This window comes from Canis lupus, chromosome X (genome assembly GCF_003254725.2).
Source record: "Canis lupus dingo isolate Sandy chromosome X, ASM325472v2, whole genome shotgun sequence".
NCBI classification, from domain to species: Eukaryota; Metazoa; Chordata; class Mammalia; order Carnivora; family Canidae; genus Canis; species Canis lupus.
Genome location: NC_064281.1, coordinates 109,033,058 through 109,051,326, shown reverse-complemented (window position 1 = coordinate 109,051,326; position 18,269 = coordinate 109,033,058). Strand labels below are relative to the sequence as shown.

General features: G+C 37.3%; 1 long non-coding RNA gene across 2 annotated transcripts in view; it reads left to right on the top strand.

Moving 5' to 3' along the window:
• LOC112668589 (uncharacterized) overlaps positions 1 to 17,872 on the top strand; it is a 101,517-nt gene extending 83,645 nt beyond the window's left edge. For both annotated transcript variants that reach the window (XR_007409280.1, XR_003141729.3), the window contains 2 exons: positions 16,361 to 16,480; positions 17,130 to 17,872. This is a non-coding gene — a long non-coding RNA (uncharacterized LOC112668589). The remainder of the gene's footprint in view (positions 1 to 16,360; positions 16,481 to 17,129) is intronic.
• The last annotated feature ends 397 nt before the right edge of the window (positions 17,873 to 18,269 follow it).

Below are 18,269 nucleotides of genomic sequence, written 5' to 3'. Positions count from 1 at the left end.
AATGATATCTGAGAATTTTAATTTGCCTTTTACAATTATTAGTAAAGACGGTTTTAAATGCATATTGGACAGTTTTACTTTGTTCTGTGAATTCCTTTTTGTTTGCTTGCCCATTTTCTTTCTTTTTTAAAGATTTTATTTATTTATTCATGAGAGACACAGAGAGGCAGAGACATAGGCAGAGGGAGAAGCAGGCTCCATGCAGGGAGCCCGATGTGGGACTCGATCCCGGAACCACGGGATCACACCCTGAACCACAGGCAGGTGCTCAACCACTGAGCCACCCAGGCATCCCTCTTGCCCATTTTATTAGGGTTATTTGTTTCTTTTCTTATGGATCTGTAAGTGTTAATATAACAGCAACAATGATAAGTAACATTGTTAGAGCACCCGTGTGCCATAAATATGGTAAGTACTTTATATTTATTATTTTATTTATTTTTCACAAGAAAAGAATACATTAGCTCTACCTGACAACAAAACTGAAGTACAGAAAGGTGGAGTAACTTGCCCAAGGTCACATAGTAGGTAGCTGCATTATAGTTTGAACCCTCAGAATTTGTATCCATAGCTTACTCTCCTAATTGGAATTACATAGAATTTATACATTAATTTGGCAAGAATTGATAGCTTTACTCTATTGAGACTTCCCATGACTATTTATTGCTTTCCATTTATTGAGATTTTTTAAATACTTTTCAATTAAAATTTTACAATTTTGTATATAATGGTCTTGCACATCTTTCATTGGATATATTTCTAGGTATGTAGTATTTTTGTGGCTAATATAAATGATACTAAAATTTTTCTTTTTTTAAAAAAAAAGATCTTTTTTCTTTAAGTAACTCTACACCCAATATGGGACTTGAACTCACAACCTTGAGATCAAGAGTTGCATGCTCCACCTGACCCAGCCAGGTACTGCAATACTAAAATTTTTCATTTGCAATTTCCAACTCCTTTTTGCTAGTGTGTAGAGATTAAATACCTTTTTGTATGCTGGTATCACTTTCAGCAAGATAAATGAAACCATTCCTTAGTTCCAAAAAATTTGTCAGTATATTCTCTTGATTTTCTATGTAGAACAATATATCTGTGATTAATATCAGCCCTGTTTTCTTCCTTTCCAAATCTAACACCTTTTATTTCTTTTTCTTGTCTTATAGTGCTAGGAATTCTACTACAGTATTGAATGATAGGATTCTGGTCCATTTTTAACAACTAGACTCATAGATTCACAATGAACATAACCATAATAAAGCTATTGTGAAGCCCCTCGGTTAATCAATCTGCTACCAGTTATATAGCATTACTATGTGTCAGGCACTATTCTACATGCTTTCTATATGTTAGCTCACTAAATCCACCTAAAATTCTGTGAGGCAAGGACAGATACTGCCTTTATTCTGTAGTTGATGAATCCAAGGCACAGGAAAAATGTATTGTTTGTTCCATGTCACATGACTAGTAAGGAATGGCGTCCACATGGTGTGGTTGTAGGGTCCATCCTTTTAACTACCTTGGCAGACAGAATTAAAACTATATTCTAATGCATTTATTTTTTTAATAATAAATTTACTTTTTATTGGTGTTCAATTTGCCAACATACAGAATAACACCCAGTGCTCATCCCGTCAAGTGCCCACCTCAGTGCCCGTCACCCATTCACCCCCACCCACCGCCCTCCTCCCCTTCCACCACCCCTGGTTCATTTCCCAGAGTTAGGAGTCTTCATGTTCTGTCTCCCTTTCTGATATTTCCTACCCATTTCTTCTCCCTTCCCTTATTTTCCCTTTCACTATTATTTATATTCCCCAAATGAATGAGACCATATAATGTTTGTCCTTCTCCGATTGACTTATTTCACTCAGCATAATACCCGCCAGTTCCATCCACGTTGAAACAAATGGTGGGTATTTGTCATTTCTAATGGCTGAGGAATATTCCATTGTATACATAGACCACATCTTCTTTATCCATTCATCTTTCGATGGACACCGAGGCTCCTTCCACAGTTTGGCTATTGTGGACATTGCTGCTAGAAACATCGGGGTGCAGGCGTCCCGGCGTTTCACTGCATCTGTATCTTTGGGAGAAATCCCCAACAGTGCAATTGCTGGGTGTAGGGCAGGTCTATTTTTAACTCTTTGAGGAACCTCCACACAGTTTTCCAGAGTGGCTGCACCAGTTCACATTCCCACCAACAGTGTAAGAGGGTTCCCTTTTCTCCGCATCCTCTCCAACATTTGTGGTTTCCTGCCTTGTTAATTGTCCCCATTCTCACTGGTGTGAGGTGGTATCTCATTGGGGTTTTGATTTGTATTTCCCTGATGGCAAGTGATGCAGAGCATTTTCTCATGTGCTTGTTGGCCATGTCTATGTCTTCCTCTGTGAGATTTCTGTTCATGTCTTTTGCCCATTGCATGATTGGATTGTTTGTTTCTTTGGTGTTGAGTTTAATAAGTTCTTTATAGATCTTGAATACGAGCTCTTTATCTGATACGTCATTTGCAAATACTTCTCCCATTCTGTAGGTTGTCTTTTAGTTTTGTTGACTGTATCCTTTGCTGTGCAAAAGCTTCTTATCTTGATGAAGTCCCAATAGTTCATTTTTGCTTTTGTTTCTTTTGCCTTCTTGGATGTATCTTGCAAGAAGTTACTGTGGCCGAGTTCAAAAAGGGTGTTGCCTGTGTTCTCCTCTAGGATTTTGAAGGAATCTTGTCTCACATTTAGATCTTTCATCCATTTTGAGTTTATCTTTGTGTCTGGTGAAAGAGAGTGGTCTAGTTTCATTCTTCTGCATGTGGATGTCCAATTTTCCCAGCACCATTTATTGAAGAGACTTTCTTCCAGTGGATAGTCTTTCCTCCTTTATTGAATATTAGTTGCCCATAAAGTTCAGGGTCCACTTCTGGATTCTCTATTCTGTTCCATTGATCTATGTGTCTGTTTTTGTGCCAGTACCACACTGTCTTGATGACCACAGCTTTGTAGTACAACCTGAAATTTGGCATTGTGATGCCCCCAGCTATGCTTTACTTTTTTTAAGTTTTTATTCTTAAATAATCTCTACACCCAATGTGGGACTCAAACTCACAACCCTGAGATCAAGAGTTGTGTGATCTACCAACTGAGCCAGCCAGGCACCCCTTCTAAAGCATTTACTTTAAGTAGTACATGGAACTGCAGTACCATTTGCCTATATTAAAACAAAAATTAGTATAGATTATGTTTATCTTGAGGTTGTAGGAGAAATGCAAACCATCTTAAATCATATGTATATGGAAATATAAAAAGAGGTCTCTTCTTGCCAGTTAATGTCTTAATCTTCCTTTGCCTATATGATCATATGCAGACTGTGTGAGCTGGGTTCTCCAATAAGGTGAGTAAATACCAAATAGCTGTCTAAAGTAGAACAGTGATCAAAGCATAGTGAGTAGACGGCTTAAGTGTATGTCAGAGTGAATAGTATATTTTTCCTTAGAGTTTTTAATCAGAACTTTTACATACAAAAATGGTTAGTTTAAGAAGACTCATTGGTGTCCAAAATTGGTGTGATATCACCAGCAGATCTTTTTGTTTATGTGTAATTATACCTGGGTACCAGTTCTAAAGTAGAATGGAACATTTTCCTACCCAGAGCCAGTCAGAAGCAAAATGCCAGTGCCACTCATATGGACTGAGTCCATTTTGAGGCCTCTGTAATAGAATGGTAGGTTGACAGCTAACAATATGAACTGGCTTATAGGAGTTCTGAGCCACTTATTTTATGTGGTCTGCTTATTTATAATTTATGAGTGACAATGAGTGGGTGAAACTCATGCAGGTTTTTTTTATTACATTTCCTCTGTAAACAGAAATGAGATTTTTATATAGGTGACATTTGCTATCATTTTATATAGGTGACATTTATAGGACTTCTCCAACTAACCTGGTACTAGTGTCATGAGAGATGGCAATGTGTGGTCTGTGGAAAAGAAATTCTGTGGTCAAATTAATTTAGCCTCTTCACCCTACCCTACAGCTTGATCATACTTTTGCCCTGCATAAGATTATTTATTTATTTATTTATTTATTTATTTATTTACATAAGATTATTTAAGTGAATACTTACAGCTATACTATATCAGCACAATTTCAGATATCCCTTTTCTTTTTTTTTCATCAAACCCATAAGTAATAAATACACCTTAAGAAAAATGAGTGTGATCTTTGCATTTTGTTAAGATATTTTTGGTCATAGCAGAAAAAAACATGTAAACCAACAGTAACAATACTGTATGATAAGTGGTAGACTAAAGCAGATAATGATATAAATATATATGTAGTAGAAAAGGGGGAACCCAAGTCTTCCAGGGAATTTGGGAAGGCTTCACAGAGGTGGTGGCCCTTAGATTGAGAGAGCAGGTTATTTTTATTTTGAAGATTTTATTTATTTTAAAGAGAGAGAAAGGGAGGGAGAGAGCATATGCATGTGAATTAGGAGGGACAGAGGGAGAGAATCTCAAGCAAACTCCCTATTGAGCATGGAATGGAGCCTGACACAAGGTTCATCTCATGACCCTGAGATCATGACCTGAGCTGAAATCAAGAGTCAGATGTTCAACTAACTGAGCCACCCAGGTGCCCTAAGTTCAGGTTATTATTTTTTTGAAGATTTTATTTATTTGTTTTAGAGCCAGTGAGAGCTGGGGAGAAGGGCAAGAGGAGGGAGAAGCAGGCTCTCCACTGAGCAGGGAGCCCTTAACTGACTGAGCCACCCAGGCGCTCCAGTGCAGGTTATATTTTTAAGTCAAGGATATAGTTGCTCTCACTTTTTAGTGCTCAGCATTAAATCATTCTTCTACTACTGACTTCTTTCTTGGCCTATTCCACTGTACTTTAAGAATCTTATTCCATGGCAAATAAATCTCCCTATACCCAGAATTTCTACATATAATACTTTGTTCTCAAGACATGAAGAAATATGAGAAACTATGGTGAATTGTCTCCTAATGCTGTCATCTGAACTGTAGACTGATACATATTCAACTGAATGCTGGATAGCTCTACTTGGGTGTCCTAAAAGAAATTTCAGATTAAACATGTTCAGGAGCACCTGGGTGGCTCAGTGGTTGAGCGTCTGCCTTTGGCTCCGGACGTGATCCCAGGGTCTTGGGATCAAGCCCTGCATTAGGCTGTGCATTGGGAGCCTGCTTCTCCCTCTGCCTATGTCTCTGACTCTCTCTGTGTGTCTCTCATGAATAAATAAAATCTTAAAAAAACAAAACAAATTAAACATGGTAAAAATTGAGTTCTTTTTTCCCCAAACATCTACATAACCCTTTCAGGGATGTTCACTTCTTTTTTTTATTAAGATTTTATATGAGAGAGAGAGAGAGAGAGAGAGAACAAGCAGGGGGAGCTGCAGGCAGAGGGAGAGGGAGAAGCAGGGAGCCCAATGCAAGACTTGATTCCAGGGCCCCAAGATCATGACCTGAGCCAAAGGCAGACACTCACCCAACTGAGCCACCTAGGTGCCCAGTATGTTCACTTCTTACCCAATGCTGAAGACAAACCTATAAGTCACATATAGAGCCCTATAGAAACAAAGAAAAAGGAGGACCCTAACTCAGCCTTTGGTGTCTTGAGGGTGGGCATCAGGGAGAGCTGTACAGAGGACATGAGACTGATAAAAAACCTAGTAAGTAAAAAAAAAAAGGTTGAAGAGTATTGAAGGAAGATAGAACAGTGTGCCTATAATACATACATTTAGGAAATTATGGAATGTTGAAGACTTCCAGATATATGGTATGGTTAGGTAAGGTGGGTAGGGACAGAATCAGATTCGGGAGGAGGGCAGGCACACAAATGCACGGGGTGTCAACCGATTACAGGCACTAAACCACTGAAGTGTTAAATATAAATGACATCAGTTAATTCAAATTTCTATTCACAATTCATCATATAACAGGCAAAACCAGAAATCAGACTCCTTCTGACTGAAATATTCAGCACCTCAAGTAGAAATAAAAATGCTCCTAGTGAAACTGACTTCTAATTGTTTTTTTTTAAGATTTTATTTATTTATTTGAGAGAGAGACAGACAGTATGAGCGCGGGGAGGGGCACAGGGAGAGAGAGAGAAGCAGACTTCCCCCTGAGCAGGGAGCCTGATGCAGGGCTCTGATCCCAGGACTTCGAGCTCATGAAGGCAGACTTGAGCCACCCAGGTGTCCATGACTTCTCATTGTTGAATGGTTTTTGCAACAGACTCATGCAAATGGCAAGTTCCATCTATAGGTGACACAGCTAAACCTAAGACCAGTTATATACAGCCACCCAAATTCAGCAGCAAAGTATAGGACTATTTATCTGGAGTAAGAAATTTCATCCAGTAGCTAAATTTTAAATGATTCAGTGTGCCTCCCAAAAAGTTGTCAGGATTTGGAAATTGTATGGAATAAATTAATGTCAAATCTTTTACCTTAAACATAAAGAAGAATAAAATTTTACTATTAGGAAATTCATTTCTTCCCATTCTCATTTTCAAAAATGGCTGAAGAAGTATTTAAAGAGTATTTTGGATTCAATTTGGTGCCAAACTATTAGCAATTCTGGGAGTGCTAGTTTTTACCATTCTGACTCTGATTATAGGGGAGATATGAGGCCGCAGAGATCAGCAGGGGACAAATACCTAGCAGGCCATATAAGCAACATAAATAGGAAATTTGTTTCATATGTCATTGGGATCCATGGGAAGGATTAAGCTAAGAGATTCGAGTAATCCCATTTTCATTTCAGACAAATCACTCTGCTAGTCATGCAGAAGGTAGCCTGAGTAGAGAGAGGAGGGAGTATAACCAAGGGCCAGAAAACCACTTTGGAGGCTGCTGACACAGTCTAGGTATGAAATGATGAGGTATTGAACTAGTCAGTGCTTGCAGATATGAAGAGGATATTCAGAATCTTTTTTAAGAGGCAGATGCTGCCAGACTTGGTGACTGGTTGGGTGTGGGGGATGAAGTGGAGGTATGAGTCCAGAAAGACTTATTCATCCATTCATTCCAAAAATATATTGATCTCCTAATTTGTGCCAGGAATTGCTAGAGCCTAGAAATCCAAGGATAAGAAAAACACAGTCCTTGTTTTCTGGTAAAAGAAATAGACATGCATATAAATAATTATAAGGCAGCATGATAGTTCTATAGTGAAATTATGTACAAGCTAGTAGTGGGGAATGAAAAGGAGGAAGTGATTTACTGTACATCGGAAATTTGAGGAAGGCTCCAGAGAGGAGGTAGCCTTGAGCCAAGTCTTCAAGAGCATATAGGAGTTCCTATGAAATCATTCCTGGAAGAGGGAGCTTTGTGTGCAAAGCAAAGACTCAAGTTTAAAGCCATATAACCGTATTTGGGCAATGAAACTTCACATTGTTCAACCTGACCACGTGAGTGAATGAGAGGGTGAGGGATGAGAGAGGCCATATGCAATTAGAATGGCTAGCTCAGAAAGTGCTTTGGAAAACCTCATGCTATTGAGTTTGACCTTGTCTTAAAAGCCGTAAGTAGTCACCTAAGGCTTTAAAAGAGAGAAGTAATATGGTCTGCATTGTGTTTTAGAAAAAATCCTATTCTTTGAGACAGAATTATGTGAACAAAGTTGATTATGCTTTTTTTGTGTGTATTTCTACAGTACTTACTATTTTATCACTTATTACACTTAAGTCAGATTGAAAGGGCTTGAATCCTGGATCCAACAGCCACTTACCGTTGGACCTTGGGCAGGTTAGTTTCCCATTGATTCTTTTTCCTCTTCTTTTGAACAAGATATTGATAGTACCACCCATTGATTCCTGGTGGGGATTAAAAGAGACAATGTATGTAACAGTGCCTTAAATACAATAGGCACAAAACAAATAACACTATTATTTTTGTTTATGTGTCACCAAGACAATCTACCCTATCAGACTTTGACTATTCCAAGGGTAAGAATTGTGCCTATGTTTGTTTCCAGACTCTAACGTGGTACATAACTATGGTGGACAAGATGATGTGCCATCCAGATCCCTCTTTATTGAAAGGCTTGCTGCCCCAGTTGTTAGGAGAACTGTCAGCAGACTGTCTTCAGTTAGCCCCTTCAGGGATTACCTCAGCTACACAGAGCTGCCTTGTGCAAGGTCACATCCCTTTCCAAGGTAGCTCAGACACTGTGAATAGTTGATTTAGACGTATATAGGCCTGGTAATATCCACCCATGGAGAGGGCAGTTCTGAAGGGCAGCTATAGCCTCAGAGTACAATTGGGTTAGACAAGGCTGTCATTGGGCTACATCGTAACTTCTCCCTCTGCCCACTCCTACTCTTCCTCTCCCTTCCATAGATGTTTATCTCAAGGACAATCCTTAGTTAACATCCTGCACATTGAAGTCCATCTCAGAACTGTCTTTCTAGGTAATGTAACCCACAACTGTGGCATTTAGTAGGTAGTCAAAAGCTAGTTAAATAAATGAATGCTCATCCTATTTCTGTTGCTGAATGTGAAAATCATGGGCTTTATGTGGTATTTAACCTTTCCTCCTTTCATCTTTATGGGGTTGTAGTAAACAATGTGCTCCAAAAGGAGAATATACTCTTAGGTATGTGAAGCCAGGAATAAATTATTCTCTGGCAGAGTGCAGACTTTCTGTGCCAAAAGTATTTCTGTTGGTTTCTCTCCTTATAATTAAACCATGTTCATCCTTGAAGATGTCTTAAAAAGAAATGCTTAGATTTTAAGATAATGCAATATGAATCTCTGTTGATAATATCTTCTTTAAGGGCTATCTACTACAAGAAACTTTAAAAATATTACATAAAGAAAATCAACTCACTATACCATATAAAAAAGTAGTCTTTTTTTTTTTTTTTTTTTTTTTTTTTTTTTTGGTGTGAAAGGACCTTTAATTTCTTTTTATTCTTTTTTTTTTTTTTGATAGAGAGTGTGTGTGCACGCAATTGGCAGCAGGGAGCAGAGGAAAAGGGAGAGGGATGATTTTAAGCAGGCTCCGCATCCAGCACAGAGCCAGACAAGGGGCTCGATCTCATGACCCTAAGATCATGGCCTGAGCTGAAATCAAGAGTCGGATGCCTACCAACTGAGCCATCCAGGTGCCCCAGGACCTTTAATTTAATGTAATTTAATTTCTTTATTCATCATGTAGTCATATATAACAAGGTGTTTTATATATTTTATATATTTCTGTGTAACTATGTCTATTAATCTATTATTAATCTAATATACATATAATCTAATATATATATTGAAATCATATATGATATATATATGTCACACAGAGCTCAGTTCTGCTGTCCTCTGGTTGAACCAGAGGTTCAGGTTCAGGTTGGAAGTTCCCTCTTGGATTTTGTCACAGTTTTGAAGGCATGGTTCTAACAACATTGGGCCTGCATATAGATAGCTATTCTAATTAGAATTTTCTCCCCTAAGGAAGGTATAGATGAATCCAGAATTATGGATGTGGATAAATATGTAGGTGCACAGTATAAAACTATACATTTGAATGAAATTTCTGGACTGTGCTAATTGAAAGCTGACCTGATAAGAGGCAATGATTTCAATGTATTATGACTAGACATGTAAATTCTGGTTTCCAAGTGAAGAAATGAAATTATGAAGATATGATATATTTGGAAAATGCAATTTAAGAAAGAGTAATCAAATTAATCACTTTATAATGGATATCACTGAGCATGAAGAACCAAGTGAACCTTTAAAAATGGTCAGGCAGATGGACTTTGTAATTTAACAAATATGTATTAAGCTGCTGCTAAGTATAGTTATTACTAGATTGTAGAGGAAGGAATCATACCAGACCTGGCCCCAGAGCTTCTTTTTTCTTTTTCTTTTTTAAAAGATTTTATTTATTTATTTATGAAAGACCCACAGAGAGAGGCAGAGACATAGACAGAGAAAGAATCAGGCTCCTCGCAGGAAGCCTGATGTGAGACTCAATCCCTTGATCCGGGATCACACCCTCAGCAAAAAGGCAGACGCTCAACTGCTTAGCCACCCAGGTGTCCCCGGCACAAAGCTTCTACACTGCAGGGTTCTAGGCCTTAGTGTGGTCTTGCCTTATCTGGTAGCCTAAGCATACTCATGGCATGACTAATAGCATAGCATGGATCTATAGGACCTGTGTATTTCAACCATGACCTAAACTCATCATTGTAGATAACAGCTTCACTCCTGTAATGAGAGGAGTTTTGAGCCCTAAATTCCTCCAAGAGGAAGAAAAATTCCTCTGAAATTTCACATAAGGAAGGGATGTTACAGAAGAGAAATATATGCCATCAATGTATGCTTTGTGTGGTATAGTAGGCCCATATGCCAGTGAGGAAACCAGTTACTAGATATGTTTGTAGAGTTCAGGAAAAGAACTTGAAGTTGCTTTTATTTTTATGAACACTATGGAAGGAGAACAAAATTGAGATTTGTTTTGAATTTCATAATACTCAAATTCAGCAGATAGAACTGATCAAACTAGAGAAAGAGCTGGGTGCCAACTTGTACTTATAAGAGGCATTTCATGATATTCTTACAGTACTTTTGATGTAAATATGAAGCCAGTAGTTCAAATATATATAAAAAAATACCTTTCAATAAGTTGAAAGCAGCAAGTGAATCCTGTGTGTTGGTTCAAACACAAGGAACAAAATTTAATAGTAAAGAAAATAAGAACTAAAGAACAAATGCAAAAAGCCCAGGAGTGGTGTCAGCCTTGCCTTGGATTTGATGTAATGAGGGGCTACAATACTTCACATTGATCAGAGTTGATAATTTCTGGGGTATCCTCTGAATGTCTTTTTTTTAGAGATTTTTAAAAGATTTTATTTATTTATTCATGAGAGACACATACACACACAGAGAGAGAGGCAGAGACACAGGCAGAGGGAGAAGCAGGCTCCATGCAGGGAGCCTGACGTGGGAGTTGATCCCAGGTCTCCAGGATCAGGCCCTGGGCTGAAGGCAGCACTAAACCACTGAGCCACCTGGGCTGCCCTGAATGTCTTTATAGTCACTGACAGAGTAAGGGCTGTCCCAGTAGTTCACTTTCATCCAATTTTTAGCTTCAATATTTATTTTCCTTTGTCAATACATAGCCATTACTAAATGTAAACATTCATTAAACAGAAAAAAATAGGATAGCTTATCCCATTTTATAGCATTTAAGATTAAAATGATGGCTCTTGGGACGCCTCGGTGGCTCAGCGGTTGAGCATCTGCCTTAGGCCCAGGGCATGATCCTGGAGTCCTGGGATCAAGTCCCACATTGGGCTCCCTGCATGGAGCCTGCTTCTCTCTCTGCCTATGTCTCTGCCTCTCTCTCTCTCTGTGTCTCTCATTAATAAATAAAAAATAAAATCTTAAAAAAAAAATAAATAAAATGATAGCTCTTAAGTGAATTGTTTCTCCAGAGGTATTAGCTGTGCAGTTACATAAGCATTCATCCATTCAGCAAACTTTTAAGGCAGCTTTATTATCACTGGCATATAAAAATTTTATATATTTAAGGTATACAACCTGAAGTTCTGGTAAACATATACATTGTGAAATCATCACCAAGATCCAGCTAGTTGGCATATCCATCACTTTTATGTGGTTACCACTGTGCATGTATGTGTGTGTGTTGAAAAGATTTAAGATATATCCTTTTAGCAAATTTCAAGTATACAATACAGTATTATTCACTATAGTCATCCATGCTGTACATTATATCTCTATAACTTATTTATCTCGTGTAACTGAAAGTTAGTATGCTCTGACCAGCATCACCCCATTTCCCCTGTCCCCGCTCCAGCCCTGGCAACCACTATCCTACTGTCTGCTTCTATGGGTTTGACTATTTTAGCTTCCACACATAAATGAGATCATGCAGCACTTATCTTTTTGTGTCTGGCTTACTTAGCCTAATATTCTCCAGGTTCACCTATGTTGTTGCAAATGGCAGGATTTCCTTATTTTTAAAGGCTGAATAATGTCCCATTGTGTATACCCCACATTTCCTTATTCATTCATCTGTCAAAGGACATTTAGGTTGTTTCCATACCTTGGCTATTGTGAATAATGCTGCAGTGAACATGGGGGTGCAGATATCTCTTCACAGTCCTGTTTTCAATTCCTTTGGATACATACCTAGGAGTGGGAATGTTGGATCTAGTTTTAAGTTTTTGAGGAATCTTCATACTGTTTTTCATAATGACTGTACAAATTTACATTCCAACCAATAGTGTACAGGGTTCCCTTTTCTCCACATCCTCATAAATACTTGTTATCTTTTTGTCTTTTTTACAATAGTCATCCTAATATATGTATTTATATATATTTTTATAATCATCCTGATAGATGTGAGGTGATCTCATTGAGGATTTGATTTGCATTTCCCTAAGATTACAGATGCTGAGTACCTTTTCATGTACCTGTTGGCTATTTGAATTTCTTTTTTAAAGAAGTGTAGATTTGGGTCCTTTGCTGATTTTTTTAATTTTTTATTTATTTATGATAGTCACAGAGAGAGAGAGAGAGAGGCAGAGACACAGGCAGAGGGAGAAGCAGGCTCCATGCACCAGAAGCCCGACGTGGGATTCGATCCCGGGTCTCCAGGATCACGCCCTGGGCCAAAGGCAGGCGCTAAACTGCTGCGCCACCCAGGGATCCCCCTTTGCTGATTTTTAAATTTGGTTATTTATATTTTTGGTTTTGAGATGTGTAGGTGCCTTACATCTTTTGGATATTAATCCCTAATCAAATATATGGTTTGCAAATATTTTTCCCATACTTTAGGTTGTCTTTTCTTGTTGTTGATTGTTTCCTTTGCTGCTCAAAGCTTTGTAGTTTGATATAATCCCACTTGTTTATTTTTGCTTTTGCTGCTTGTGCTTTTGGAGTTATATCCAAAAAATCATTGCCAAGACCAATGTCAGGGAACATTTTCCCTGTTTTCTTCCAGGAGTCTTGATTTCAAGCTTTATGTTTATTAAGTGTGTAATCCACTTGAGCTGATTGTTGTGTATTGTGTGAGATAAGTGCTCAGTTTCATTCTTTTACATGTAGATATCCAGTTTTCCCAGCACCATTTGTTGAAGAGACTATTGTTTCCCCATGGTGTAGTTTTGGCACCCTTTTTGGATATGAACTGACTGTAAATATCTAAGTTCATTTTTGGGTTCTCCGTTTTATTCCATTGGTGTACATGTCTGTTTTTGTAGCAGTGCCATTACAATTGCTTTACAATATAGTTTGAAGTCACATTCAACATACTTTCTGTTGGATATGTAGTTACATGGATAAATGAAAAAAAAAAAAGTTGAGGACCCAAAGGTGAGTAAGACTGTCCTTGCATTCATGGAACTCACAGTCATTGGGACATGAGAAAGAAACAGAATACTGCAACATAGTATAAGAACTATGAGAGAAGATGGAAGTGAGAACAAGAGGCTTTGGTTGCCCACAAAATGTATATTTAATTAAGAATGGAGGGATCCCTGGGTGGCGCAGCGGTTTGGCGCCTGCCTTTGGCCCAGGGCGTGATCCTGGAGACCCGGGATCGAATCCCACGTTGGGCTCCCAGTGCATGGAGCCTGCTTCTCGCTCTGCCTCTCTCTCTCTCTCTCTCTCTCTCTGTGACTATCATGAATAAATAAATAAAATCTTTAAAAAAAAAAAAAAAAAAAAAAAAAAAGAATGGAGAAGCATATTTTCTAAGGTAACTTACTGGAGAAGATGGTGATGCCCAAGCCAAGTCTTGCATGACTGAGTATTAGGAGTGAATTAAGCAAAAGAACAGAGGAAAGGCATTACAGAAAGAGAAGTCAGTATCCAAAACAATAAGCTAATACTAAGAGAGTCGAAATGGGAATTCTGGAGGTAACAAAACAAGAACTTCAATAGGATAGGAAATTTCATTTTTTTTTTTTTTTTTTTGGAAATTTCATTTTTAGTCCTAATGTGATATTTCATCACCTCTTTGAACAATTCAGTTCAGAATTTTCCTCTATATGGTGGTATATTTCTTTCACTTTATAACTCCTAAAATTCCCTGAGGAATCTTATGATTCCTGAATGTTTACTATCAGTTTTATTCATTTGAAAAATACATTTCAAATGGCTCAGCTTTTACAAACATCTACATGGCACTGATGGATTAATATAGCATTGATGCAGTAGTTTCACTATATGTTTAATACTGAAATTGGCTCAACCAATTGCACCCCATCCCTCTATGGCTCCCTTACTTAGTATTTAATATATCACTTCTTGGGATCCCTGGGTGGCTCAGCAGTCTAGCGCCGCCTTCAGCCCAGGGAGTGATCCTGGAGACTGGGGATCAAGTCCCACGTCCAGCTCCCTGCATGGAGCCTGCTTCTCCCTCTGCCTCCCTCCTTCTGTCTCTGCCTCTCTCTCTCACTTTCTCTCTGTCTCTATCTCTCATGAATAAATAATAAAATATGATCTTTAAATATATCATATATATATTATATCACTTCTTTTTGAGCTTATTGGGCTTTATTTCTAGTAGGGAACACTTAATCCTATTGGACGGTGGTGGTTAATACTGAGTCCAACAGGACATGTTCAAATTAAAGCTCTACCTTTTTAAATTGCTGTGAAACCATGCACCAGTTAATTGACCATATTAAGCCTCTGTTTCCTCATCTGTAAGATGGAAATAATTATAATGCCTTTGTCATAGGGTTGTGGTGACGATTAAATGACATAATGATAACACACTTCACGAAGTGGCTGGCACATAATAGATATGCATTAAATATTGAACAAGTACTCAGTAAATATAAGTTCTTTCATTAGTATTTCTCTAGGTATCTCTTCCCCTTTATAGATTTGGGCCTTCCAAAACTGTCTGGGTATGCACAGTACCTGTCATGGGCTTTGTAAATCATGAGGACCCAATAAACAGAGGTTAAGATGAATTAATTCTGAGTGGGGAAAAATTAGAGAGGAAGACAAACTATGAGAGACTCTTAACTCTGGGAAACAAACAAAAAGTTGCAGAAGGGGAGGTGGATGGGGGGATAGGGTAACTGGGTGATGGGCATTAAGGAGGTTGCACCATGAGATGAGCACTAGGTGTTATACTATATGTTGGCAAATTGAATTTAAATAAAAATTTTAAAATAAAGTAAATATAAAAAAATAAAAATGCCAATTCCTCTTATTTATTAAAAAAAGAATTGATTCAAAATGAGATATGTGGTCAGTTCCCTAGTGGATAAAGACATTTATGAACATATGAGAACTTGTACTGAGCCAATTTTTCTTTCCAAACATATATTTAACTATAACCAAAACTTTCAATTCTTCTAGGTTCCATAGCATTCTGTAAACACTATATTATCTGGGTATTATGTGACTTCTTATGGGGTTTCAGATTATGAAATATTGTGAAGCTTTTGACTAACAGAAAAAGATTTGTAGGAAATTTCAAATTTACATAATTGGTTCTTGTTTTTCTTTTTTTTCTATATTTAGAGTTCACTGAGTGAAATAATTTCCTAGTCACAGTTGAATGGAAAACCATAGTCAAGCTACAAATTAGAGTAAAATACTAGCTTCTTGATATATTTGTTCAAAATGCAATTTTCCTCTGCTCCCAATATAATTTACTAAATAAGTACAGTCTAATTACATGTCAAATATTTTTTCTTTTTATGATGAACCAAGATATTTTTCTACCATCTAGTGATTACTTGGAATCTTGCCAGCTAGGAATCATATACCAACTGCTGAACATCCCACTCAGAGTCTCCTCACTCAACACAAGAGGCTTAGGGAGTGTTGAAACATACATCCATTAGAGCTTGATAACAATCAGAGGGAACAATGTACAAATGACTAATAAATGCTTAGACCAGAATTTCAAAAGCACAAAGCCATTTGTTTTTCTTATCAAATTAAATATTCCAAAGCTTTATTTAAATAAATGTCTCTGGTTCTGGGCATACTGTGTAGGTCAGCACACCAATATAGCCCTGTATTAGAAATGTATGTATTTACTTATGTTGCAGAAAGTAGAATAAAGGCACAAATACAAAGACATTTTCCAAAGTCTGTGACTCTGACACTGAGTTGGCATTCTTGAAAGTAATTTTGAGGGAGTCTCAAAAGTCTTTAAAGTTTTGTTGAAGATTGCATTATTTGATTCAGACCTCATCCTTCCAAAAGTGTATGTTGCAGCAGTGTCCTTCCAAACCCAAATTTGAGCAGAGCTGTGTAATTTGCCTTGGGCTGCAGAATAAGATGGAAGTAACAGTGAGCGAATTCCGAACCTAGGCCTCAACATGTTTGCTTATTTCTGCTTGCTTTTAGACCTTTGCTGTTGCCAGAACATAGCTCAGGATAGCCCACCGGACTCCAAAGAAGGATGAAGGAAAAGTGGTGCAGAGTTGAGACCATAGCAAAACTCAGCCTAGATCAGCCAACTCCCAGGTATGTGAGCAAGCAAATCTGAGATTGACAGAGTTGCCCAGGCTATCCCAGATTAGATCAACCAATCCTTGAATGTGTGAGCCAGTATATCTGTGATAAGAGCTGTCCAGCTGAGCCCGACCTAGATACACCAACCCTTAGATGTATGAGCAAGCAAAATTGTGATTAGCAGATCTGTCCTGCAGCTTCCAGCCTTGATTACTTGAGCCACAGTGTTGTGAGCTAAACAAAATGCTTACTTACCATTTATGCCACTGAGATTTTGTGTTGGTTTGCCACATATTGCTACTGTGGCCATAGTTGACTGATAAGTTTGTACAAACATGTAAAAAGTTCTGTAATATTATGTCATAACAAGAATTCTATTATCATGAGTGAAGACCAAACAGATTTACATTATCTATATCTATTTATGTTACCTGTATTTATTATCATGAATGAAGACCAAACAGATTTGCAGAATATTACACAGATGTGTACAATCTGAATTATTTTATTTCCATCTCTCAACCTGTTTACTTATCATAACTCTAAAACTAACTATATTGTCTAATAAAAATTGTCAGGAATTAAGCCAACTAAGAGACTCTAAATTCCTGAAAATCTAAATCTAAATTCAGAAAGCTCTTGTTTTAAATCACAATTTTAGGCATCCAGTTGTTTATATGAAAGTTACTCTTCAACATTCAGCCTTGGATTTCGGAGGAAGAGGATACGTGGAGTTATTGTACACAGTCCTGGAAGCCATATCTGTGCAGATTTCTACATATTAACATGCTGTTAGCATTTGACCTGAAAGGGCTGGGAATGACCATCATAAGGTATTTCATGTAAGGCAATGAATAATCTGAAAATAAAATGTTAAAAGGTTTCATTCACAAAAAAAAATTAAAAAATAAAAAGTTTCATTCACAATAACATTAAAATGAAAACATGCTCAGGAACAAATTTGACAAAATAAGGGCAAATCTTATATACTGAAAACTATAAAAGGTTGTAAGAAATTAAAGAAAATTTAAATAAATGGAAAGACATTTCACATTCATGAATTCGAAGGCTTAATATTATTAAGATGGCAAATTGATCCATAGATTCACTGCAATCAAATTCTCAGGTGGCTTTTTGGCAGAAATTGACAAGCTATCCCTAAAATACATGTGGAAACGCAAGGAATCTGGAATAACCCAAAAGATAGTGAGAAAGAACAAAGTTTGAGGGCTCACACTTCCCAATTTAAAAGTTAGGATAAGGCGACATTAGTATACAGTGTGGTAGTGGTGTACAGATAGGCATATCAATTAACGGAACAAAACTGATGGCAAATCAAACTCCAATAAAAAATATACAAAAAAATTAAAAATAAAATTATTTTGAAAACATTAAAAAAACCTGAAATTCTTGAAACATCCTTATATTTGTGGTCAATTGATGTTTGACAAAGTTGTAAAGTCCGGTTTTTTAAATTAATTTATTTTTTTGTGAAGTCCGTTTGATAGAGAATGGATTCTTTTCAATAAATGGTCCTGGAACAATTGGATAGCAGATGCAAAAAAATGGACTTATACCACTTACCTCACACAATACACAAAAAGCAATTCAAAATCTAGCATACCAAATGAAAGATATAAAACTATAAAAAAATTTAGAAGAAAGTCTTTGTCTCCTTGGATGAGGCAGATTCTTTTTTTAATTTTCTTTTCTTTTTAAGCAATCTTCACATGAAACGTGGGGCTTGAACTCACAATCTGGAGATTAAAAGTCACTTGCACTATTTACTGGCTGAGCCAGC